The sequence below is a fragment of the Ornithodoros turicata genome, chromosome 1 (genome assembly GCF_037126465.1).
Source record: "Ornithodoros turicata isolate Travis chromosome 1, ASM3712646v1, whole genome shotgun sequence".
Taxonomy (NCBI): Eukaryota; Metazoa; Arthropoda; class Arachnida; order Ixodida; family Argasidae; genus Ornithodoros; species Ornithodoros turicata.
In genome coordinates, this window is record NC_088201.1 from 125218802 (window position 1) to 125243190 (window position 24389).

The 24389-nt window shown below is 45.1% G+C and overlaps 2 long non-coding RNA genes across 4 annotated transcripts; one reads left to right on the forward strand and one right to left on the reverse strand.

Moving 5' to 3' along the window:
- Nucleotides 1-6288: 6288 nt before the first annotated feature.
- On the forward strand, nt 6289-6665 carry LOC135368670 (uncharacterized). The gene is made up of 2 exons (XR_010414845.1): nt 6289-6346; nt 6506-6665. It is a non-coding gene; the product is annotated as an uncharacterized LOC135368670 (long non-coding RNA).
- Nucleotides 6666-14883: 8218 nt separating this feature from the next.
- Nucleotides 14884-19476, reverse strand: LOC135378575 (uncharacterized). Of its 3 annotated transcripts, none has more exons than XR_010418478.1 (4): nt 16697-19476; nt 16554-16617; nt 15123-16477; nt 14884-15014 (listed from the first exon to the last, which is right to left on the reverse strand). It is a non-coding gene; the product is annotated as an uncharacterized LOC135378575 (long non-coding RNA). The 3 variants fall into 3 exon arrangements; XR_010418479.1 differs by having other exon boundaries at nt 14884-15211; nt 16013-16477; nt 16697-19465; XR_010418477.1 differs by having other exon boundaries at nt 14884-16477; nt 16697-19151.
- Between the last annotated feature and the right edge of the window lie 4913 nt (nt 19477-24389).

Consider the following 24389-nt stretch of genomic DNA (forward strand, 5'->3'; position numbering starts at 1 on the left):
TCTTCGTCTAAATTTGATCATCATCGTTTTCTTTCGGCTGGTGAGCGCACACAACTTTGTTCAAGGTTTCACGTTGTGAGAGATGCGGTGTGAGAGAATTGTGAGAATGCCGTGCTCCTCGTCGTACGAGAAGGTACGCTGACAACAAAGATGTTACGTACCAAATTACAAGTTGATTTCGTGCGTGATTGGGTGGTACGAAACTAGTGGTTGAGTGCTCTGAACTTATCAAGGCAACAGTCGTGTGTGGTCGAAGCATTTCGCAGCAGAATGTTACGAGGTCCTTCACCTGACGGCTGAATTGGTCGCTGAATTGGCACCTGCCTTGTTCGACGATGACGACAAAGAGGATAGCACCAAAGGACCAAAGTTGCAGTAGCCCGCCATAGTTGTAGGTAAGTGTCCGCACGAACTTTCACACAATACGAACATGTGAACGACAAATGGTGTCAGCAGGGGGGGGGGCACCCCGGGTTCAACGCTTAGGGGGTGCAATTTCCGCGCAGAGGACCTCCCGACACCGACACTGCCATCTCCCCCCACCGTGTGCCAACACAATGTCAAGAAGGGAAGAGCGACGAGAAAAGAACAGCCAAAAGCGGGTATGACTAGAGGCAGAGGAACCACCCTGAATTGGGAGCGCAAGACTTGAACGCCCAACCAACAAAAAACAACGCGCAGCCGTCTCCACCTCGCGCGGAGCGAATATCCTCGCTTTTTGTTTCTCTGCAATTCGATTCTTCAAACGCTGTTGAGGACTGACTCACGTTACGTGTAAATGCACTCCCATTTCGTTCGAAGATTCTAGGCGCTTGTTCCCACAGTACGCGCCACGCTTGTCTTTTTGTCCTTTGTGCCACTTCTGATCGTGTGTATGCCCGACAACCTCCAAGGATGCACGCAGATCCGATCTTGCGTAGACGGTGGCAAAAGCAGCACAGGCGATCCCTGACGCGCATGTCGGAGAAAATGCCGGAGAAAAAAATGCCGGAGAAACAGAGACCGGCTACAAAGCAGGTGCACTGTCTGCAACATCACGTACTGCTGTTACCGGTGCTGTTGCCACCACAAGTAGAAGCCAGGATTTGAACCCCGCCACCATACGCAGCGACTAGCGCACGAGGATAAGCGGGTAAGACGGAGAGAAATAGCCCAAGGGAATATGCAGAGAGGTGTCGATAAACATTGATGTGCCGATGATGCAGACATTTATGGCTCCGCCACAGCTTAATGAATGACACGCGTGTGGATATGAATACAGGCTATATATAGTGGGCTTCCGAAGTAATTTACCCATTCTACTTCACGGACAGGAAAATATCATTTTAGGAGGTACTTCCCATGTTGGAGCATGCGGGAGTGCACAAGCCAAAGCGACCGAGTGGGGCTCAGCAGCGGAAGGCACGACGTTCAAAACTGAAGGCAACTCAAGAACAAGCTCGCTGTATACTCTTGTATGTGGGAAGAGAACTAAACACTCCACGCACAGAGGGACTTCGCAAGAATCAATCGGAGTCTCTCCACCTGTAGATGATTCTTCTGACCAAAACATTCAATATGTAGCAGAAGACCACGAACTGTAGATAACAGAAGAAGCTGGGGAGGCGGCTCCAAATGACTCCGCTGATGACAGTACTGGTTGGGATGCACAGAAACGAGGTGCGGAAACCTTACGTGATGTCTCTTACTGGCAGGTACTGCTCACGGATAGTTGCCGTATTGAAATCACGAAAAATGACTTTCCAAACAGCTTTCCAAAGCGAAGACGGATCGGATCCTTGAGTGCAGCATCAAGGCAAAGCCTAAAAACAAAGGGAGAGCTTCGTTGGCACTCCAGACTGCTTTTACAAAATAATGCCGAATGGGCACAGAATTTTGCGATCATGGATGGTCTACTGCCCTGTCAGCGAGCAACTATACTGTTTCTGTTGCCGCCTGTTTGCTGTTCATGCTACAAACACGTCATCCACGTTTGTCACAGGGTCTCAAACGTGGTGGAAACTCAACACGAAAGTGGAAGATCATGAGAGATCATGAGAGCACCTGCGTTGCCTGGAACAATGAAGAACCCTAGAAATAAGACTGATGCTGCACAAAACCATTGATGCGGCGTGCATGAAATCTGTGGAAACTGAGAAAAAGTGGAGGAACATCTTGCACCGTTTGCTGGACACAACGCTATGTCTTTCAAAGCAGAATCTAGCATTCCGTTGCCACAGGGAAGATGAACTATCGCTAAACAAAGGAAGCTTCCTAGAGATGGTTGAGCTGCTTTCGAAGTACGACTCAGTGCTCAGAGAACCAACCCGGAACGAGTTCATTGGCACTTATGCAAGGCATGTGAAAGAAAAGCTCGCGATGGAAATTAAGTCGCTGCAGTACTACGGAATCATTATTGATAGCACACCTGACATATCTCATTGTGACCAGATGTCAGAAGTGATCAGATACCGGAAAGAAGGGAACCGCAAAGTGGAGGTCAAACCAGTGTTTTTGGGACTCTTCCTTTGAAAGGGAAAAAAGCTTCTGATCTCGCTTCGGAAATTCTGCGGTGCCTAGAATGTGACGGTCTAAACATAACGATGTGCCGTTCACAAGGACAGGGCAATGCAGCAAATGTAGCTGGTATCCACGGCGGCGTGCAGGCCATTATTAAGGCTAAGAACGAAAAAGCAATCTTCAATGGGTGCGTTGACCACTCCTTTAATCTCTGTGGTCAACACTCCATCGCTCAGAAGTCATCGTGTGCGACATTTTTTGGGACAATTGAAGCAGTGTATTCTTTCTTCTCTGCGTCTACTCACTGATGGGACGTGCTGATCGCTCACACTGGAATGTCCTTGGAAAGGCTGTCAGCAACACGCTGGAGCGCGCATTATGCTGCAGTGAAAGCTGTAAAACAGAATATTTGAGGAGTGGGTTATAGTCATAGAAGCTCTTTATGACCCCCATGTGAACTTGGACACAGGAGGTTCAGCGCAGTGTCTTCTGGTAGCTGTCTGTGACCTTACCTGCTACTTGCACTTCTGGTGTACCATACTTGAGGAGGTCAACGCTTCACAACTGTACCTTTAGACAAATGGCGTATCCCTGGACAAGGTGTGGGAAAAGCTAGAGATGCTGAGGCTGTTCCTCCAGGAAGAACCCTGTCGCCTCGTAGAAAATGCCATTGAACAGAAGTCCATAAAATCACATGAACTCGGCATTCCAGCAGATGGACACGTAAGGTTAAAGAAGAGGATGACGGGGGAGCAACACAGAGATGCTGCACTTCCGTTGCGGGAAGAAAATAAGAGGGCCATGGTGGACTGCATTGACCGATTCCACGCTGAGATCCAAACAAGATCAAAACCGATTCATGAAATAGCGACCTGTTTGAATTCCTTGAGTCCAAAAACCTTATTTGTGCAACTCAGGGTGAGCTTGAAGCTACCATACCGAATCTCAGAGTGAAGACTTTCCAGACGAATGTCGGCACAGTTCCCCGTGAAGTCGGCCCAGGACGCATACTAACCCCTCTGTCCCCCACTCCTTCCTGCTGTCCTCTCTCCACCTGTCCACGTCTGTATGCCGCTCATAGCCACACTTGCTTCGTGGCGCTGTTGTAGAATAAAATAGAGCGGCGTTAACACGAAAAAAAAAAAGAATCTCAGAGTCTTCTATGACGAGATACCTGAAAGCTCGCTCGTCGCTGAAATTCCTATAGGCTGAGAAGACACCTTCGAGCGGCAGGCATTGACGTCGAAGAAGGGAAACATTAGGGACCATTGAACATCCTGAAATTCATATCCGAGTGGGACTTTGTGGATTTACTTGCAACCCTTTCATTAGGCTTGGAGCCATTCCTCACGATCTGTGTGTCTGTGTTCTCATGTGAGAGGAGCTTTTTCTAAGCTAAAACTTATCAAGAACTATTTGAGGTCCACAATGGGAGAGTCCAGACTTTCCGATTTTGCAATATTCTCTGTTGAAAGTGAACAGACAAAGAGCGCGGCTCTTGATGAAGTCATCAACAGCTTTGCAGCCCTCAAGGCTAGGAAAATACATTTTTTATTTACTGGAGTTGCCGAGCGGAAGTTTACCAGTGCAAAACAACAGTGTCACGAAGCAAGGTGCTTTTTAATGCGTCACTGTGTGAGAAGTGGAATCTTTCACTCTCTGTGGCTTCGCTTTTTTTATGTTTTGTTTACATCTGTAATACCAAGCACAATTCATATATCATTCAAGGGTGCGTTGAGGTGCATTCAGAAAGCGTTTGAATTTGGTAACAACTCATTTTTACTGTTTCCATAACCAAAGTATTATTTACTGTTATTCCTACCTAATTATTCTTCCGAACGTCGTACTTATGTTACGGATGTGTCTGTGGACAGCCCTAAGTGGTTGCTTGGTTTTTCTTGTCATTTCTGGGGATCAGTTCAGTCATTGTACGTCAAATAGTCATTGTTCCGCTTTCGCTATTGCTAGTGACTCCATGGACGCCAGTTCTCACGTGCTTGGACAGTGTTGTATGCGTTGCTGATTTTCGCTGCAGTGTCACAGTATCTTGCCACTTATCCCAGCACGTCTCCAAACGTTTTCGGCGCCCACTGCTTCATTTCTTCTCCTCCGTCCACAAAGCCTGTGTTTCTTCTTTTCGTTTTCTTTTTCTCTGCGTGGTTCTGTCTGTTTAGAACCAAAGAAATAAACTGCTGTTATCTGCATTCTGAGCAGAAGGAAGAGGCTACACAAACTCAGCGCACGAGGTATAGTGAATGAGTTACTAAAACACTGAGGATTCTGCGAAGCATTACCTGCAAGTGACAACAGAAGGGCCCCACTGAATGTGTACAGACAGTCTAATACCTCGGATTTTTAGTTTTCGGTGTCTCATTCGCCATTAATCGGTGGCTTCTGTAGAATCGTAGGGATGGGGAAAAAATAACTTTTCTGTGCACATGGTTAAGGGTACTCCAAGTTTTTTAGTCATTTGAACTACCCCAGGCGAAAAAATGAACTGGGAAGTCAACTGGTACCAGTTCGTTCCCAGTTGCCTCCAACTGGTCATGAGCTGGAACCAAGTGGGATCAAACTGGCGGCAACTGGAAACTAAAGTGGTACCAGTTCAAGCTGGGCTGGTGGCAACTGGAAAGTGAAGTGGTACCAGTTCAAGCTGGGCTGGTGGCAACTGGACATGAACTGGTACCAGTTCAAACTGGGCTGGAGGCAACTGGACATGACCTGGTACCAGTTGAAGGTGGGGGTGGCAGCTGGAAAGTGAAGTGGTGCGCCAGTTCAAACTGGGCTGGAGGCAACTGGACATGTCCTGGTACCAGTTCAAGCTGGGCAGGTGGCAACTGGAAAGTGAAGTGGTGTCAGTTCAAGCTCGACCAGCTGACATGTTTGGGAGAAGTTTCGGTTTGGGGGTTTGTTTGTTGTTCGGGATAGGTTTGTAATAACATATATGAAGATTACGAAAGAAAGGTTGGGGGGACGATCGGAAAGCAACTTTATAGTAAAAAAATCATATTTCTATTTTTTTTGAAGGTGCGCTAATGTTAACAAAAGCTAATTTGGAATTATTATGTTTGCATATTTTGCGCGTTCCTGCTCCCCTGATGAATGACGCGTTTCAACAAGATGTAACGGTCGCTTGCTGCTTCAAGATGCAGCGTTCGCGCTTGTCTGCCGTGTTTTGACTTTTCGCGTTCGTCTCAGCATGCCCCAAGTGACATTTTTGCTCTTAATGTTATTAGCGTGACATGCGACAATATAAATTACAGTGAGCGTAATCGGCTTCGGTACGACCAGACAGGTGTCATGCGATTGCGGCTCTGTTGCAGCTGCGAAGACTGCTTCATCGTGAGTACTATGCTCAAGTATTTTTTGATTCCTGCGAATAAAGCAGAAATATAAATAATGGTACCGTCCTGCTGCACGTAAAGTTTGTCTCCCCAGTGTGTTGCACGAGAACATATTGACGCGTTTCTTTCACGACCAACGCCCGGTTTATGTAAATGCGATGTTAACGTTAACAAAGCAACTTTTTGCACACCACACGCTGTGAAAAGTGTCTCTTGGTTTCTCGTTCTTTTATTCATCATGTGCCGTTAGTCTGCGCGTTCCCGCCTTTAATGCATGCCATTCTCGTGTTTCAGATCCTTCACACTGAAAACACGGGTTGCTCTAGAATCCGCATAGCTCACCAGAGTACTCGTGGCGTGGATCGGAAAAGCATGTGAGTCTGTCTGAGTAGTTGTGCCTTTCAATTCATGTTTTGGTGATAATATTGTGCTTCACAGGACGACCGCGAAGCAATATGTCGGACTCCACAAGCGCCTTCTGTAACGGGGGATACACAGGAAAGGTGAGTGTCTGCGGCATATGTGTGTATAGTGAACTAAATGAGTTAGTAATGATAGCTCTTCTGCAGCTCTGTAACGGGGGATACACGGGAAAGGTGAGTGTCTGCGACATATGTGTGTATAGTGAACTAAATGAGTTAGTAATGATAGCTCTTCTGCAGCTCTATACGTAGAAAACCAACTGATGACATGACTTCCACGGCTGCCCGGAATGCTTCCTGTTTTCCTCAACCGTTTCTGTAAAGTCAGTGAGAAACTGCATCGTGAAATACAAAATGTCTGTTTCAGAAGTGCACAATAAAATAATTCATGTTTATTTCAGTATCATGCATCTGTGGGTTTCATCATGGAGATCCAAATCAGTTCCGCTTGGAGGAGAAACGTTGCTACTTCGGCTGCGACCAGTTGCAAGCTGGTATTTTGAACTGGGACCAGTTCAAGCTGGTATTTTGAACTGGGACCAGTTCAAGCTGGGACCAGCTGCCAACTGGTTTTGAACTGGTCCCGGTTCAAACTGGGACCAGCTCAAGCTGTGTTATTGAACTGGGACCAGTTCAAGCTGGGACCAGCTGCAAACTGGTTTTCAACTGGTCCCAGTTCAAACTGGGACCAGCTCAAACTGTGTTATTGAACTGGGACCAGTTCAAGCTGGGACCAGCTGCAAACTGGTTTTGAACTGGTCCCAGTTTGAACTGGTCCCAGTTCAATAACACAGTTTGAACTGGTCCCAGTTGGAAAATTTTTCATCTGGGACGTCAGGGAAGGATTAGAGGGGTTGGGACGCTTTCATAGATGTGGTTCGTTACATCATGGATGCATGTATTCCACTCCATAATACTGATAAAAAATTGTTTTTACGTGTCATGCTTCGCGAGGTAAGAGCCCTCAAACAGATGCCCGACTCAAGCTCAGATGTCACAGACCTCAGAGCTACGAGCCAATCCCATTGGCAGCCGTCAGGGCTGCGACATCAGAGCTGCAGGAGTTTCGGTATTCACGGTGCCCATTTTATACACTTGTATTTCTGTCCTGGTTGCAAAACACACTTTGGTACAAAGAAGCTTCTTTGCGTTTATGTGGGATGATAGTTTTGCAACCCCTCTCACTGATCAGTGGGGAATGACCCCATTTTGAACATAAGACTGACCCACATCAACTGCACCGGGGATTTCTCCATCTTGCAGTGTACTTGCTTACCCGTGGTGAGCATTATGCAGGTCAGTCAGGCAGTTCTATGATCTCTGAGTATGCAATAAAATTATGGTCTTTTGAATGTTACCTGTAAAACTACAGTATCTGTGGAATGTGTGGAAATGTGCATTGATACCAGAAGTAACTTTGCTGCTCAAACCAAGTAATGACGTAGCCAGGTGATGTATGCAAGCAACTCATCAGCGTATGATCTTTTTCTTTAGTGGTTGATAAATGTGTTGTGGCATCATTGCATTGGTCTTGTGAACCACTGGAAGTGTGATACAAAGATATCACTGATAATCACACTTTCACTGTGTACTTGTACTGTGCAATGTATTACGCCTTTATTTTCTTCCTCTTTGTCCTGCTCTTGAGCTCTCAAAATCCACGTATGCCCTCATGCAAGTATCTTGCTTGTTCTTGTATCTGGTGCTTGCACTCTCGACAATGTATAATTTCGGCAAATACGTTCATCGGGTTTCTGCCGCTAGAGTTGTCATTCACGCATAATTCTTACGTACGTACGTACAGTGTGTATGCGATACCACCGCGTTGCCAAATACAACTCGTTCACACGATTATAATGCCCTTAAAGAAGCGTAATTACTGCTCCTGGAACGTCAAACGCCGGGCATTCGAGAGAAAGATATGTGCGCAGTTCGTGACTTCGCATGCAGCAAGTGATGCAGCGGTAATGGTAAGAGAGTAAAGTCTCGCAATTGAGCAAGTGATTGACTTACTTTATCAAAGATACCAGTTCCAACAAAAATACATTTCGTATGTAGGCGTAGCACAGCTCACTTGACTATACGTGACGTTCATGGTGCTCCTTGCCAGTCAGCCGCAGGCCGGCAACGCGACAGCATGGTTGCACGAATCTTAACTGCACAGGTGGTATCAAAAACATGTTTTGGGATTGGCAGACCATCCCCCCCCCCCCAAAAAAAAACACTGCAATCAAGAAGCCTAATTCGATGGAGCAGACGCTCCCTGCCACCATCGCTTATCTGCACTCTCGCATGCTCCGTAGAGGAAGGGATATCTTGAAGACCACCGATACTACTTAAGTCCTCGCCTAAACCACTGCCGTCATGAAAATGGCGACTCCGATGTCTGTTTCGGGATGGTTGATTTACGATTATTTAAAATATGAGGCCACTCTTTAGGAAATGAAGGGTGGTGTCGCACACAAGTCGATATGGGCTTCCTGAATGTCGTTCCTCCGGAACGACCGGTAGCTCCGGACGTACCTCGAACGGTACCTCCGGAGCTAGGTATGCCCCCTGACCTTTCAAATGCTAGACTTGTTTTTAGACTAGTATCGCTGGTACAAAAGGCATTTCCAATGTCATCGTACCTCCGACACTTTCTGTTTTCTCTATTATCGCAGGGTGTGCCATTTAAAACGAGTCGATTTTTTTAATAAAATGGTGCACCGCACTTGAACGAGACCTAGACAGTAATGTAAGTGAGGGCCCCGAGATGCTCAGTCTATTTTTGCTTGCTCCTTAAATAATTATTTCGTTAGTCGAAATTAATCGGTGATCCTCGGGGAACTGCGGGGACTAGAGCGAAACTGTGAATGTTGGAGTTGTAGTGGGAGACGGGGGTCCTGGATTCTCTTATCCGTGATTATGTACCTCCTATCCTTTTCTCCCTCCCCCTAGTTTAAAAAAAAGCGCGCCTGGAGCGCCTTCGGCTCACTTGGTAGTGGTAGTGATCTGGGCCGACACTAGTTCGGCCTTTGCGCCCTTTTTCTGCCTTCCTTGTATTTAAAGTTTGTCCTTTCTCATTGTTCTCCACTCTACTGTGTCAATTGCCCTCCTTGTCATCCTCCTCGCTTTCCCGCTATCACCGTGAACCGTCCGCTAGAATGGCTTGACCGAATGTCAACTTAGCCTTGCATTTTACGCGGATACAAGACTTGTGAACGCACCACATGCTAGCTGACATTATTTCACAGAATTACTAAAATATGTTACGTAGCCGGGAAACACAAATTATCATTTCGGTTAAAGCTTTCGTTTCAATTTCTGACTTTCCTATTGTATTTAAATGTGATTTATTTGCAGTTAGCTACTGTGCAGTTAGATACTATTTATGAGTCAGTTACTTGAGTTATAATACAGACTTGGTTTAAATCGCGAATATACGTTTCCTACGCTGTTGTGCAATAGTAGCCGGGCAGACCACACAAATGAAGACATCGCTGAAAAATGGCGTTAGAAGGTATAGATATTTAAAGAATTTCAACTTGAAACTCAGTTACCCCGTCAGAAAGGTAGAACAATGTTATATGCAAACATCGTGACAAACGTGTAAGGTGGACCCTAAAAAAAAAAAAAAAAATGCATGGCAAAACCAAAAGAATCGCATGGGGTGCCCTATTTTGCGTGCAAAACATGCCGTTAAAATAAGCGGGTATTTGCACAGAACAATACATATCTGCGAGCATGTGCTTAAAGGAAGTACGTATCAAAACGCGCTTCTGGCACTGTACTGGGCATAGGTACGTTGTTATGATCGGCTTGAAATCAACTAAACGTTGACATACTACAATTATATGGGACAGGTCCCAGCAGTTATATTCAATGTACCTAAGTGAGTTGAACATGCATGGGTCTTACTTAGATGACATTTAGATGAGATTAGTTTCTTGAATGACGCTGCCGGACCCGTGCAGGCGAAACGGTTCGGCCATGCACAATTTAAGCATGCTGTTGCCGAGACAAGTGTACGCACCACGAAAAGAAAAAGAAAAATCTCCTTCCGTTCGCTTCTTCTAAATAGAGGCACATAACGCCGGCAAACAAAATATACGAGCTCGCAGCCCTTAAGGTACCCAGTGATGGCCAGTAGTTAACTACATGTAGTTAAACTACTAGTTAAACTACCTGATTGTAGTTAAAAAGTAGTTACCAACTACTTGCAGAAATGTAGTGGCAACTACTAGTTACACTACTATTTTAAGTACTTAACTACAGTAGTTAAGTTACTGAAGGCGTCAACTACTTCCGATTTTGCCGCAAGCTTTACGGCACGATTGTGCTTCCGACTTTTGCCTTGAGCTACTCGTTTGTTGAGAACGGAGGTGCAGAGCAACTATGTGGGGCATGTATACTAAATCTTCGCTTTTAATTAGAGGTGTGCGAATATAGCAATTTTTGAATACAAATCGAATACGAATATCGACAAAATTGTCCTTCGAATATCGAATATCACGTCACAGGATAACGGCTTCTAAGAGTTAATTAAGTTAATTAAGCCCCGGAAAAAAGCACAGTTGTGTTCTGCTGATGATAGGAAAATGTCCCAAGTGCTAATGAGAAATATGTATTAATGTATTGGCTTAGCATAGAGCATACATGCTTATATGCACATGTGCAGCAAAATTATTTTTACAATGAAACAGTGTGCTGTTCTCATGGGGCAAGCTGAAAACCGCAAGCAAAAACTTTCATTTCAAAAATCTTTCATGGACAGTGAACACCTGTGTTGGCATTGTAAAGTGCTGGTGAAACAGACAGAATGGAAGTAAAGAGCAATGGCATGTACAGAGTGTGGGATGATTTAGTGATGAGCACCTCAGAAGGAAAATGATGGTGGCAAATGGTCTCTTCTCGCATTGACAATGCTTTCCGCACTTGTCGTGAAGGCGAGAAACTGCACGGTTTCACTGCTCTCATTTTCACTGCTCACTATCGTTACTGACGGTAATGCATAGTTTGGAACGGCCTCATGCATTATAGCGTGGCAAAACTGCGATCCTCGACGATGTTGTATGACTCTATCATGCGTGATTGTTTCCGCGAAGTTCGTGTCCAGCGCTCCTTTCATTTCACAGCGGAAATCTGCGCTCGGGCCTCAAACTTTGTCGCGCCGGCGGCGACGCGCGTGAGTCGCGAGCAAAATCGATCTATGAAGGTCGGGCTTTAGGCTATATATGCGTCTTGCTATCATCTGTAACAACAGTTCGCGCAGTTTCAAATGACTGCAGCATTACGGTGATCCTAGTTGGCGCTTTCATACGGTCGCAGAGCGCCGGAGTTGGAGAAACTATGTCGAAATATCAACACGTCGCACTCCTCGATTATCGCCGTCATCGAACGCGACCATGATTCTATCATATATCGCTGATAACCACAAATCGAAACCGAAAAAGACGCATTCGAGACGAAGGTTTTGGCTGTGCATCCAATGGGACGCTGAACAGCGGTGTTCAGCTCACCGTCAACAAAATTTTGATATTTAACCGTAATTTCACCGAACTGTAGGCCTCATACGAATGTTCAGAGTTCGCTAGCAATCCACTAAAGCAACGACAGTGCTGACGATGTATCAAACGTACCGCGGTCTCGATTTTCGCTGAGGCGGACTCTAAAATGGCCGCCGCACACAACTGCGTACTAGTTTCGGTTTCAGTTACCGAACGTATAGCGACGCATTCGCGAAAGAGCGTACCTCGGAAGCTCCGCGCGTAGCTTTGCAGCTGTTCTACTATGCATGTTCGTCGCCGCAACGTACAAAGTCCAGTGCGCAGCCCGCAACAGCTTCGGAATAAGCTGCTGTGATATGCGAAAAGAAATCGAATATTCGAAAACTTCGAATATTAAATTTTCAAATACGAATACGAATCGAATATCGCAAATATTCGATTCGTATTCAAAATTTCGATTATTGGCACACCTCTACTTTTAATGCTTGTCGACTGAAGTCTCATATGCTGTGGAATAATTCTGCAAATTAGTTTATCGCGTAGGCATAGACAGAATCCCGCCGCAAGCTTTGTATTTGACGATCGTAGCAATGACTTGAGCAAAAGTTTATTATCGCTTGTGATTCATATTTAGGTGCCCAAGAACACTACAAGGGATTGGTGATGGTGGACAACGTTAAGTGGTTATAGATGTAGTTAAACTACATTGCAGTAGTTAAAAAAGTAGTTTTAACTACTCCCCTGAAAAGTAGTTGAACTACTAGTTAAACTACTCAATCCCAAAGTAGTTAGTAGTTATAGTTAAACTACTGTAGAAGTAGTTAGTGGCCATCACTGAAGGTACCCATCAAATTTTATACTGGTGGGAACCAAATTTTCCCGTGGTGCTACGCGGAAAAATTAAGAAAAAGCGTGGAACATAAAAATATGCATACGTTATATACATGCAAAAAAACATAACCGTCACAGATAAGGCAAATATTAAAGGGGAATCATCGCCGTACAGATAACTTGGCATTCAGGATACACTACAGCCATAAGCATTTTTGTACATCTTTTACCGCCATAAGCACAATGCCATAAAGACTCAAAATAATGGATATGAAGAAGAAGAGAGCGTTCGATTTCCCGGAGCGGGTACCTTTGGGGAACGCAGTATCTGCTACGCTGTCTTTTCCTTTTTTAAAGCAGAGATGTTCATCATAAATGTTCTTCACTCTCTTCTGCTATTTTATTTATGCCCTTATTTTGTATGTGTTTTTATAAAACTCATCTTCCGGTACTCGTTATCAGAGGAGAATGCGCGCTGAACTCTGATAATTTACCACCCCTTCGCTGGGAACTGAGTTACCAACTACCTATGACAACTATGAACAGCGAACCTGTGACCAACTGAAAGTGATTATGGTGAACTGTATGGTGTGAGCCGAATGTGACCACCAGATGGCACAGCCACCGAACTTTGCACTCAACGTATCATCGCCATGTGTCATGTGTCTAGTTGCTGTGTCCCTTTTTTTTCTTTTTTCTTGCCTTTTTTTTTTCTCTCTCTCTCTGGCAACTTGCCGCCCGTCTCGGCAGGCAGACCGCCCTCTCTTTCTTTATTTTTTATTTCCTTAGATAAACTACACCCCCCTTTCGAGTTTCATTCCCCCCTCTCATTTACACGTGCTCAAACGTACAGTTCGCTTTCCTACATGTGACAGAGCCGTTAGGCTAAGCCCTCTTTAAATGTGATGTCTCACATTTTAGACGCACTTTCATGCGGTCGGAAACAAAATTTGCTCACTAGATAACCAAGACATTCACGTTCGGTTCCAAACATGGTCCCCCTCATTGTGAAACTGCAGCGGCAAATTACCAAAAGCGGATAGCTTTTGACTGTCAAATCACTCTGGAGCGCGAATTCTACTTCTGCCCCACTTAGCACAATGTGTAAGGTTTCAAACGCCGTGGTACACTCTGAGAAAAAAGGGAGTCAAAAACACTCCTTTGTCGGGGCAAAAAGCTGTAACTCCCAGGTGCAAAATTTTAGGCTTCTGAGGAGTTACCTTAACTCCAGGACAAGAGGGAGTAAGGTTAAAAACCCACAGCGGAGTTCCGTTAACCCCCTGTTGCGGAGTATATTAAGCACCTCTGAGGGAGTTGAGCTAAACCCTGTCACAGAGTATAATAAACACCCCCCATGGTGTAGGGTTCAACCTGTGACAGAGTATACTGAACACCTCTGACAGAGTTGGGTTAATCCATATGCTGGAGTATGATGGACCCCTCCAATGGTGTTGGGTTAACCCTTGTCACAGAGTATATTAAACACCTCTGATGGACTCAGGTTAAACCATGTGATGGAGTACACTAAACACCTTCAATGGAGTTAGGCTAACTCCCATGGAAGAGCATACTAAAAGCCTGTGAGGGAGCTTATCAAACACTTGTGGGGGAGTATATGAAATGCCAGTGAGGGAGTATAGTAAGCTCTGATGATGGAGTTATGTTAACCCCGATAGTGGAGTCCAACTAACCCCCAATAGACGATATGCATAAATCCCAGGCGCCAGTGCGATGCAGTGTCTTGGGAGCCTGTTCATTCCCTGGCGCTTCCTTCTCCTTCCTGATGGCATCAGGTTCGGAATGAGGGAGAGAAGGATGGTGCCAAAGGAACGAACAGGCTCACAAGATGTACCGCATTGCACTGGCATCTGGGATTTATGCATATCGTCTATTACAGGGTGAAAATAAACCTCTAATGACGACTAGCTTCCTCAAATTCTTCCAGGACGCACAGTATGACCCTACAGTGCACTCAAAAGCACCACCGCAGTCTTTAATTTTGAAAGAACGTTCCCAAGCAGCACAAAGGACCGGGGCGAAGCCGGTCCAGCATCGGGAAAGAATCCTACAAAGTCGGGGGCATGCCACCAGCCGATACCGGTCCTTCCTCCAGTTTGCAACACCGGGATGATTAAGGACCGACATCGGCAGCAAGTATTCGGTCCCAGCAGGTCCCCAGCGGATCCCCGATAATGCTGGCAGGGGCTCCCCCCATGCATATTTACCCCCCCCATGCATATTTTGGCATTAATATGCTTATTTTTAATAATTACAATAATTTTGAGTGTAAACAGTGTGTGTAGAGCCCAACATTTTATTTTCGGAGAGGAAATAGACTGACACAACACTTGGAGCACCTCAATAGACTAAACGACGAGTGGTGTACACTAAGCAGTCTGCCTGCATCATCCAATGCATGCCAATTGTGTCTGAAATGAAAAACAAAAAAAGAGGGGTATACAGAAATATGCAGCATGTCCGCATAACTACTGTCATTGCCAATGTAGCCTGAAAAGAAAAGGGTGGAAATGGTCTACCGTAATATCCAGCCTGCCTGCGTAACCACTGGCCCTTCAATGGTGTCTCAAAAGGGGGGGGGGGGAACGTACACAGTAAGAGGTGGTCTCTGAAAGGAAACAAAAAAGGTATGCAGTAGTAGGCAGTCTGCCTAACCACTTGCACTTCGGCAATGGCCCTGGAAGAAATGAACGGCTTGTAGCATTAATATTAGACGTAACGGTAAAATTGCTGCATGGTGGGAAATGGTATACAGTAATATGCAGCCTGCCTGCGTAACCACTCGCACGTCAACAGTGTCTCAAAAGAAAGAAAAAGTATACAGCAAGAGGCGGTCTGCCTGTCCAAGTGGTGGTGCCTCAAAGAAAACGAAGTTATGCAGTAATAGGCAGTCTGCCTATCTGCTCACGCTTCAGTACTGCCCAGACACAAAAATGAATGGCATGTAACATTAGACGTAACGAAACAATTGCTGCACTTCAGCACAAAATAGTATGTGCACGGTACGTGGAATGAGCTTTATCAAAAATGGTAAAATGCACAGCGTAGGGATTACGAAACTCAAGAGTTACCAAGAGAAAATTTAAATTATGAAAAAATGACAAAGCCAACGACTGGGAGAAATGCAAGTCCAGGAAAGAGAAAATAGTTCACATCCAGCGCCTTTGGTGCAAATGACTAGCAATTACTACAACGAAAACTGTAAAAAATGACAGCTGACCGGGACTAGAGCTGACAGTCAATGGTGTGCGCATATTCAGCGTTCCTTCACAAAAACGTCAATAAGCAAAAAAAAAACATGGTCAAGGAGAAGCATCCCTATTGAAAAAAAAAGCGACATCAGGTCTGATGTTAACATCACAGCTGCTCTGATGATGTTAACATCAGAGCTGCGCTGGCTGATGCTCACATCAGAGCTGTCTTGATGCTGATGTTGACATGAGAGCTGCATTGATGCTGGTTATGGCAATCTTGAAAATGCTGCAGTCTTGGTTTACTGAAATGTTCTGCAAAGAAAGCCCCTCATGCCTGCGGTATATGAGTACCGACAAGAACCCTCACGAAACAGGAGATAGCAGCAACGAATCACTTCACCAGAACAATTCACCACTCCGGAGTACGTACCTTTTAACGCATATCCATTTATCATCAACATACCTAAGCGTTGAACTCACGGGGGCACAAAAACTGGTAATGATCGAACGGTGAACAACAGCGCAAAAGAGCACACCTAGGTCCTCATTTCCGGTCCAACTTGTCCTTCTTCCGAAAAAGCACTTCTAAGCGTTGTCATGGCCAGCAAGAGTCCCCACTGCATTTGAACACGGTGCTTGAGTTTCTCTTGCTGAAGGCCGCTGCGTCATACACGCTGAACCTGCAAGAAATATCGTTCCAGAAAATACGATGGCAGGACACCTATATGTAGAGCAGTGTAGAGACATATGACATACCGTCTGCACAAAGTACACAGTCGACTTCACTTGGCGTTCTATCTCCCTGTCGTTGCGCAGATCCCTGCAAATAGAGTAAAACGAACAATGAGAATGCATGGCGCAGTCGAACATATTACTTCAGAGTTATATTAATTACACACCTGAAACGGCAATAATCCTGAAGGCGAAGAACGATTTGGCTTCACATGCAAGGTAGCGTCTTCACTCTTTGACATGTCAAACGAGACCGACTGGTTTGCTCGCGGTTAGAAGAAACGCTTCCACTTACAGACAGTTGCAATATCAGACGGGTTGCAAGAACGACAGCACCAGGTGAGAACAACAATACAAAGCCTCTAAAACGCTTTAGACTTGCTGGAACGCTCGCAATTACGCGAACTACACGCGGCGACGAGAAACGACCGTTACAGCAGCCAAAGCGAAGCCAACAAGAACAGCGCATGCGCGACAGGCAGCGCGCAGCGCTGGCTGGTGGCATGGAAGACAAGCGACGACGCGCGAGCGAGCGCGGGTGAGCCTGTGTTGAAATGGGCATGGAGCCAACATCTCCGCGCAATGGCTTGGCGGACGAAATATGACGACGGGTAGAATCGTACTACCTCTTGAGATTGTGGCCGTTCCAGGATCTTTCAGAAATGCTGCTGTTTTCATAAGAATCCCTGAATGTTGTGTTTGAAGCAAAATTGCAACATGAGATTGGCCAAAGCTAAGGTATTAGTTAGTTATGATTGTGAACAGATCGGCAGTGCAACCTGACAGTGAGAGATCAATAGAATCAAAAACAACAAAACACTCACTGTTTTGCCGACCCTTTCTCTAGTGTTCTTTCTTTCTTTCTTTTTTTTTGTTTGTTATAATGAAGGAAAGCAAGGTTAAATGCTACATTTTTCTTGACTGTGTGCGATGGTGTACATCGCAGGTTCCTCATGTGCCATGAATCTACTTAAAAGCTGCTGATGGTGGCAGGGATTCACATTTATAACAGTGACCAGAATGCGGCAGGAGTACTTTTGAGGCACTCTGGCCACGTTGACCACAAAACGGCGTTCCATACTCCCTCCGAACCAAACTTTGCAAAACTTGTTGCTCAGAAACATTAAGAACACACACGCCGGCCATTTGCACCCAGCAATGACAACCAAAACAAAGATGATGGCGATGGCAGTCGCGGTAGCCCAAATGCAGGGAGCTCCAGCGTAGTCTTTGCGGGTTTCGGTGCAGCGGTTTTCGTCCGATCAGTTCGACTTGCTAAAGCTCTCTTCGTTTCGTTTCACGTGAGTTTTTCGATTCGGGAGATTCGGTCGTTTCGTTCGGGCGTGGCCGACTCTTCCCGAGTATCTTGTACTTGCGTGCTTTGCAGTGAGGCTCCATTAATACTTCTGTTCAGGGTGCTGCGTGTGCATGTTTTCCGTCATACAACACAACACAACACAACACATGAAGTGAACTGCAGCCCAATGTTTGAAAGAGTTACCTCATACCAGACAGCCAAATTCCTTCCTGAAGGGATGCTTCACTGTCTCGTACAGCTTGGGACAAAAGTTTCTGAAACACGGGTGTTTTGTATTTCACTTCTCTACGCCTCCCCTGCGGCCTAAGGGGAACACTTGTTGAACAGAATCCCCAAGGATTCTGCTCAACAAGCATTTCCCAAAGGTGGCTGGGAAAAGTCCAATACAGAAAACCCGTGTTTCAGAAACTTTGTCTCGAGCTGTACCATCCGATCACGTGTTACCGAATCTGCATAAACATCGGGAGACGAGCGGGAAGAAATACTTAGCCAGTACACCACAGCAGATCGGGACGTTAACGGGGATCCATCGGGAAAGAATCCTGGCCGGGACGCAAACGGGAATCTATCGGGAAAGAATTCTGACCGGGACACGAACGGGGATCTATCGGGAAATAATTTTATGTAGTTTCCCTCTCCCTCAATTCTTCCCCCTCACATAGTCGGGAAGCAGTCGGGCTCGTGACGGCGATATCGGCCACCTCGAACCCATCATCCCCGTTACGTTCCCAGCCGAATCCCAGTCCTTTGTGCTGCTTGGGTTTATTTAGTAGCCTCACCGTGAGGAAAATATCACAAGACAGCAGATACAGGTCTCAAACTCACTCGTATGGTATACATATCAAATGACCTACTTTCCTTCCACTTGGTTCATGCATGCTACAGATGCACAGAACAGACAAGAGGTCACATTTTGGGAAAATTGTTTGAAGTACGAGACAAACACGAAATGCTGCTATTATGTTGAGCCAAGGAATTTTCTTTTCGTCTACTCTCCTTTGCACACTTCCCATTTGAATTTTTTCAATTTGAACCCTGTCCCAGGGAAAGTAATAAGCTTCACATTGAACAGCCAGAGCAGAGGTACTTGCAGTAAGTCAAACCTGGTTCGCGCCATTCTCGTCCATTCTCAGGATTGGCGGCAACCCGAATTCTGGGAACGGGGACAAAATCTCGTCGGCGTAATATCGAAACCTTTATGTCATATGCAAGACAGCGACACAGTAATCGTGAAACAGGTTGCGCACCTTGCTAAAAGGCACTGCACTGAAAATCACGACAGAGCACAGTTTCGGTTTCTTTCTCATAGGCTACCATGTATAATTTTTTATTCGCCAGGGGAACAACAGAGATTAGAGGTAGGTGTGTGCTCCGTATTTTATTAAGTAAGTTACACGTCGAGGTAACCGAATCTGCTTGCGCACTTGCAAAAATTCTAACCGCTTTTCGCGAAAACGCGTTGTTAAGGAGCATTGCAGGGGAAGCACGCTTCCAGGCGAAATTGGCCGCCGATCCTGCTCGTTTATTATACTCTCATGACGGAGTACAGAAAGGGTCGAAGGAGTTACGATAACAGCAAGACGGAGTAACCGCGAGCGTGGGACTTTTCAATGGAGTTATCTTGACCCGGTGGGAGTAAAATAAACTTTTACTCCTGCTTAACTCCAGCTTGACTCCCTTTTTTCTCAGAGTGTAACAAAGGCGCCTTTACAGGTATACGGATAATTCTTTTTCAGCAAACTTCCTATGGATCTCACAGGATAAAGTGTGGCACCAGTAAAAAGCTTCGACGTTTTCCGCCAAAATGAAATACGTACGTTTCTCATGCATTGCGTGTATGGGGGGAATGCAGGCGAGGCGCGCTTTACCTTTGTGTCCGCGAATCTTGGTCATGTGGGTCCTGGCTGTGAGGCGTATCATCACATTCTCATTCAACTACCGCGGACAATGAGGTAGATAACCGCATCTGGCGATGGTAGACCACATTCATCGTCCTTAACATAAAGTTGTCGTTGCAACTTTCTTAAAGGTCAGCTACGCCGATTTCCCGGTGTGTTAAAACGGTTGTGATATTCAGAACGAGCACATCCAACTGCCCCCGAAACGCACCTTCGTTTCTCAATTTTGTCTTCCTATTAGGAAAATTAATTAATCAAAGAAACGAAAACAAGCCATGGGTGCAGCCATTATTGCGACGTAGATGGGAAAAACCTGCTCCATCGTGCTTCTGATTGGATGAAAGCTGAGGCTTTCTCCGACTTCCCTGGCGTCTTCTCCCGTTTGCGAGGAAATCCAGTTGTGACCGCCAGCTACGATGAGCGTTTCGTCCGAGGTAATCTCGATAACTATTGAACGATGGAAATAACAACTGCGAACTCACCTCAACCACATTTTCGGCGTGAAATTGTGATTATCTGCTCGAGAACTTCGCAGTTCAACCGTTCAGCTGACATTCACGTCGACCCGCTTGCTGCTTTTACTACAAGTGCAAGAATGGGAGCCATTGAGCAACAACGTGAGACTTGGTGGTCGTTTGAGCATACCTGCAGAGGACTGGTCTTCAAAGAAAGAAGACTGTATTTCTGCCCATGCACATCGTGCGATTGCCAGGCTTGTAACACGAGATACATATATTGTGCAGCATCATAGCGTGACCGCAATGAACGGCGTAGCAATGTATCGTGTCCATTCGAACTGCATTCGTTGAACCATTCGTCGGTTATATGAAAGTGGTCATTAGAGTTGCCCCGCACAATAAGTGTTGGATGTAGTGTTGTAGTATGTTGTTTATCTCGTAGAGCGCATCGGGCGGCATGTAGATCGAGAGCCCTTATACGTATTTTTTGCATGTTTACTTGAGTGTGCGCATTGTTCTATACCACACAGGTCATATTTCATTCATAATAGTTTCGCAAATAAACACGTACGAGTCGATCTCATACTGCTTTTGAGTTAGGCATAGTGTCTTCAAATCAGGGTATATGTATCCTGTTTGCTGTGCCCTACAGGTGTTATTAAGGGTAGTGCAACATTTCCCACTTCTTGAACCATGCTAACATTGCCAGAACAAGGAACATTACACTGTGCTGTGTATTCCACACTCAGTTGTCTCGCGAGGTAAACCCCAATTATTATAAAGTGTACTCCACATGTTCAACCAGGCAGCACTTCCCATACCCTAATTTTTTTGAACATGTGCTTAAAATTGCACAACTCTCACTCAAGTAACTTTGCCACCAAATTAGTCAGTGACAAAAGGTATATGATCACAAATTTAATAACCTTGGTGGAAATGGCTGGTGCTGTCCTCTGCCTTGTATACGGTGCAGTTCGTAGCAAAAGACACAGAGTCCAAATGTTTTCCTTGTCCACAAATGTCCTGTCAAATCTGAAAGACCTTTATCAAAATGGGGAAGCCCGGGCTTGCTTGTGCAGAGAAACAAATATGAAACTGCATCGCTCAACGTAAATAACTGCATGCTCAGCAACTAAGGCAGGTGATGCCGAAGACCTAATATTTCTAGGTTAAAAGGAACAAAGGAGAAAAGACCACTGCAGCGTATTAATGTGGCTTCAAAAGTATAACACCACAAAATATGTGAGAGTCAGTTGGTGTATTTAGTTATGTTGGTCACCTCCTGCACTAATTTTTAATAAGGTTTAATTGCGTTGCTACCAACCAGAACCTAAGCGTGACCTATAATCTAATAATAATAATAGTATCTATCTATGACCTATATGGACCTTCAACACTAGTTTGGTGTAGGTTTCACACGTGGCTTCTAGTGAAATTCGAAGCTGCTTTGTGGAGCTGACAGGAGACTTGCAGAGTAGATAATTTTTTATTTATATTTTTCAAAGAACATGTAAAAAACAATGTGCTGTACCAACTGTATTCAAAGAAATACAAATATACTTTGTTTTAGCTATGTGCATGTTAGCAGAGTACAGGTGACTGATGACACACAATGGGCGTCAAGGGTGAGAACACAATAATACTACCACTGCAGGCACTGGCCTGAAATTCTAAGTCACCATTTGTCAGAAAGCAATGACCATGCACAGCCTAAGGATCATATTGTGCTCCTTCCATTATTCTTTTTATTGACAACACGTTGGCTATCATCCAGTTCATGAAAGTGACCTTTATCGTCGAAAGAACGGTTCAGTAGTAAGCGAGCTGGTGATAGTGTCCATGATGGCGAGTTCTGAAGAGGAGATACAAGAAGGGACATAAACACACTATGTTGAGACATTGTGTATGTCCCTTCCTATCCCTCGTCTCAGGGTTTTTCGTTATGGACCTTCATGATGTTTCCTTCCGGAAACTTTACATGTTTTTATGTAGAATTGTGAAGGTACAGCCAGGCGCTGTTAGCAAATCACACAGTACCTTTCTTGAAAGAAGAATCCATAGAAGGTACACAGTCATCTTCAGCAGTGCACATATCTATGTGACATGTTAATCACTTTGGAATGTCACGGACATGTCATGGAGGCCGGCACATGATTAGAGGTGTTGAACAGACAACTATTTGTCATATTTTAGGCACAAAAAGCAGTTTTGCCACCTGTAGGTTGAGACAGATGTATCTCTACATACTTTGCCATGACACAAATATATGAATCAACAAATGTATTCTCTACTTTGTTGTTCTCTCTACAACACTGCCAAGAATGTGGGAACACAGTCTTGTACCACCTACACTCTTCAAAATGACCCTCACGCACGACACATTGTAGGTCAACGAGACTCCAGAATGATGTCCTCTCCCTCCCCATTGGCTGAAAACATTTTTCTACTACTTCGCATAAGGGGAAGTTAGGACAAGAAACGCACACGTCCCTTTTTTGAACAAATCAGTATTCAGAGCGTTACCATGCTGTGGTGGGCCTGCAGTGCATTACGTGGTAAAGCACATACTGTAAAAAAATTCACCGTATAACATGTCCCCCGTTCTAATGACAGTCTTCTCCAGTTTTTCAAACTGCCGTTTCCCATTGTGCTTGATGGTATGACACATAATTTCTAAATCTTTACTGTAGTTTACCGGTTGTAGCAGAAAAAGACACCACTGTTTCCGGTCACAGGACGCAAGCCATAAGTGCTACACAGCAACAGTACATGCTGCTGTCTAGCAGTTGTTCGTGTTTGGACATGGTATGGTGCATGCAGGGTAAATTCCATGGTTAAAATGTCCAAACGTGAACAACTGTTAGATTACATGATGTAGAATAAACCTCCAAAGTCGGACACCTCCCTACCTCGGACAACTCCCCATGTCAGACAAGATTTCATTGCAGGCTCCCATTGGGGAAACTACATGGGGACGAACTTTTCTCTGTCGAACACCTCCCTATCCAGTCAGTAGGACAGGATTTTCGCTGTTAAGTCGGACAAAACCTTGGCCAAATTACCTCAATCTCGGCCCATCTTTGCACCAAAAAGACTCAAAATGAGCTAGTGGCCTTGACTTTCGCCCCTTATTCCCCTATACTGGTCTCAGCATTTTGTTCTTTTAGTTTTTGGAGTCCAAAAGCAAGTGCTGTCAGTCTACATTGTAATTCTTTGTGTGAGCACTTGTCTTCGGTTTGTCTAGAGCCTTTGAACGCGCACTGCACCAAAGCAATGAAAAGTTGGCTGACGCTTCAGAGACAAGTCCTCGCTGCTCGAAAAACTCCAGAGTGCCATTGAGTGGAGTCTGAACGGAATCGAATCTTCCAAAATCAGTAATAATTACCAGTGAAGAGTGGGTAGAGGTACCACTACCAGGCACCAGCACCAGGTACCGCTAAGGACGATAAATTGAAGAAGGGGGACATTTCTGGCAACACAGCTGTGATCTTTTCTATTTTTCGTTTCCCTCACATTCTGTAACTCGGACACCTCTATAAGTAGGACACGATTCGGCTTGGTTTCCAACATAGGAAGGTTTCACTGTATTTATGTCCCGTGTCATGTGACCAAAAACAATATGTGCTTTTGCTCATGCTGCACAGCACAGGCGAAATGAGCTGCATGTGAGGACAACAACATGAAACCCCAAGGTGCGGAGGAAAAGGCATGACTTTACGATCCCTGTGTCAGTTGTTTCATGTTGTAATTGCGTACCAACTCGCCTGTACCTGAGAATAGGTTTGATGCATTGTACACACACCTTAGACATGCAGTGTGTGGTGTCTTGTGATAGTAATGCCACTGCCAATTGAAAAATAATGCTCCAGGTGGATTCGTTCGGTACAATCTGGAACTATGCATACCAAGGGGTAGGGCATCTGCGTGACAGGTTTACCTGGAAGTAAAAATGTAAATGTTCGCTGAAGTCATTGAATAATTAACATTATCAATATACTGCTGCAGATCATACCAACAATAACACACAAGATGCTCCGATATGTTCTGCAGGAATGTCTCTGTGCTCACAATATTAGTACAGCAGCTACAGAAAGGCATAAAACAAGTTTTTGTATACATGATACCACTTGAATGCAACACAAGCTTCTGCTGCATTGCCAGAACACAACAGCGGGGAGATTTACCT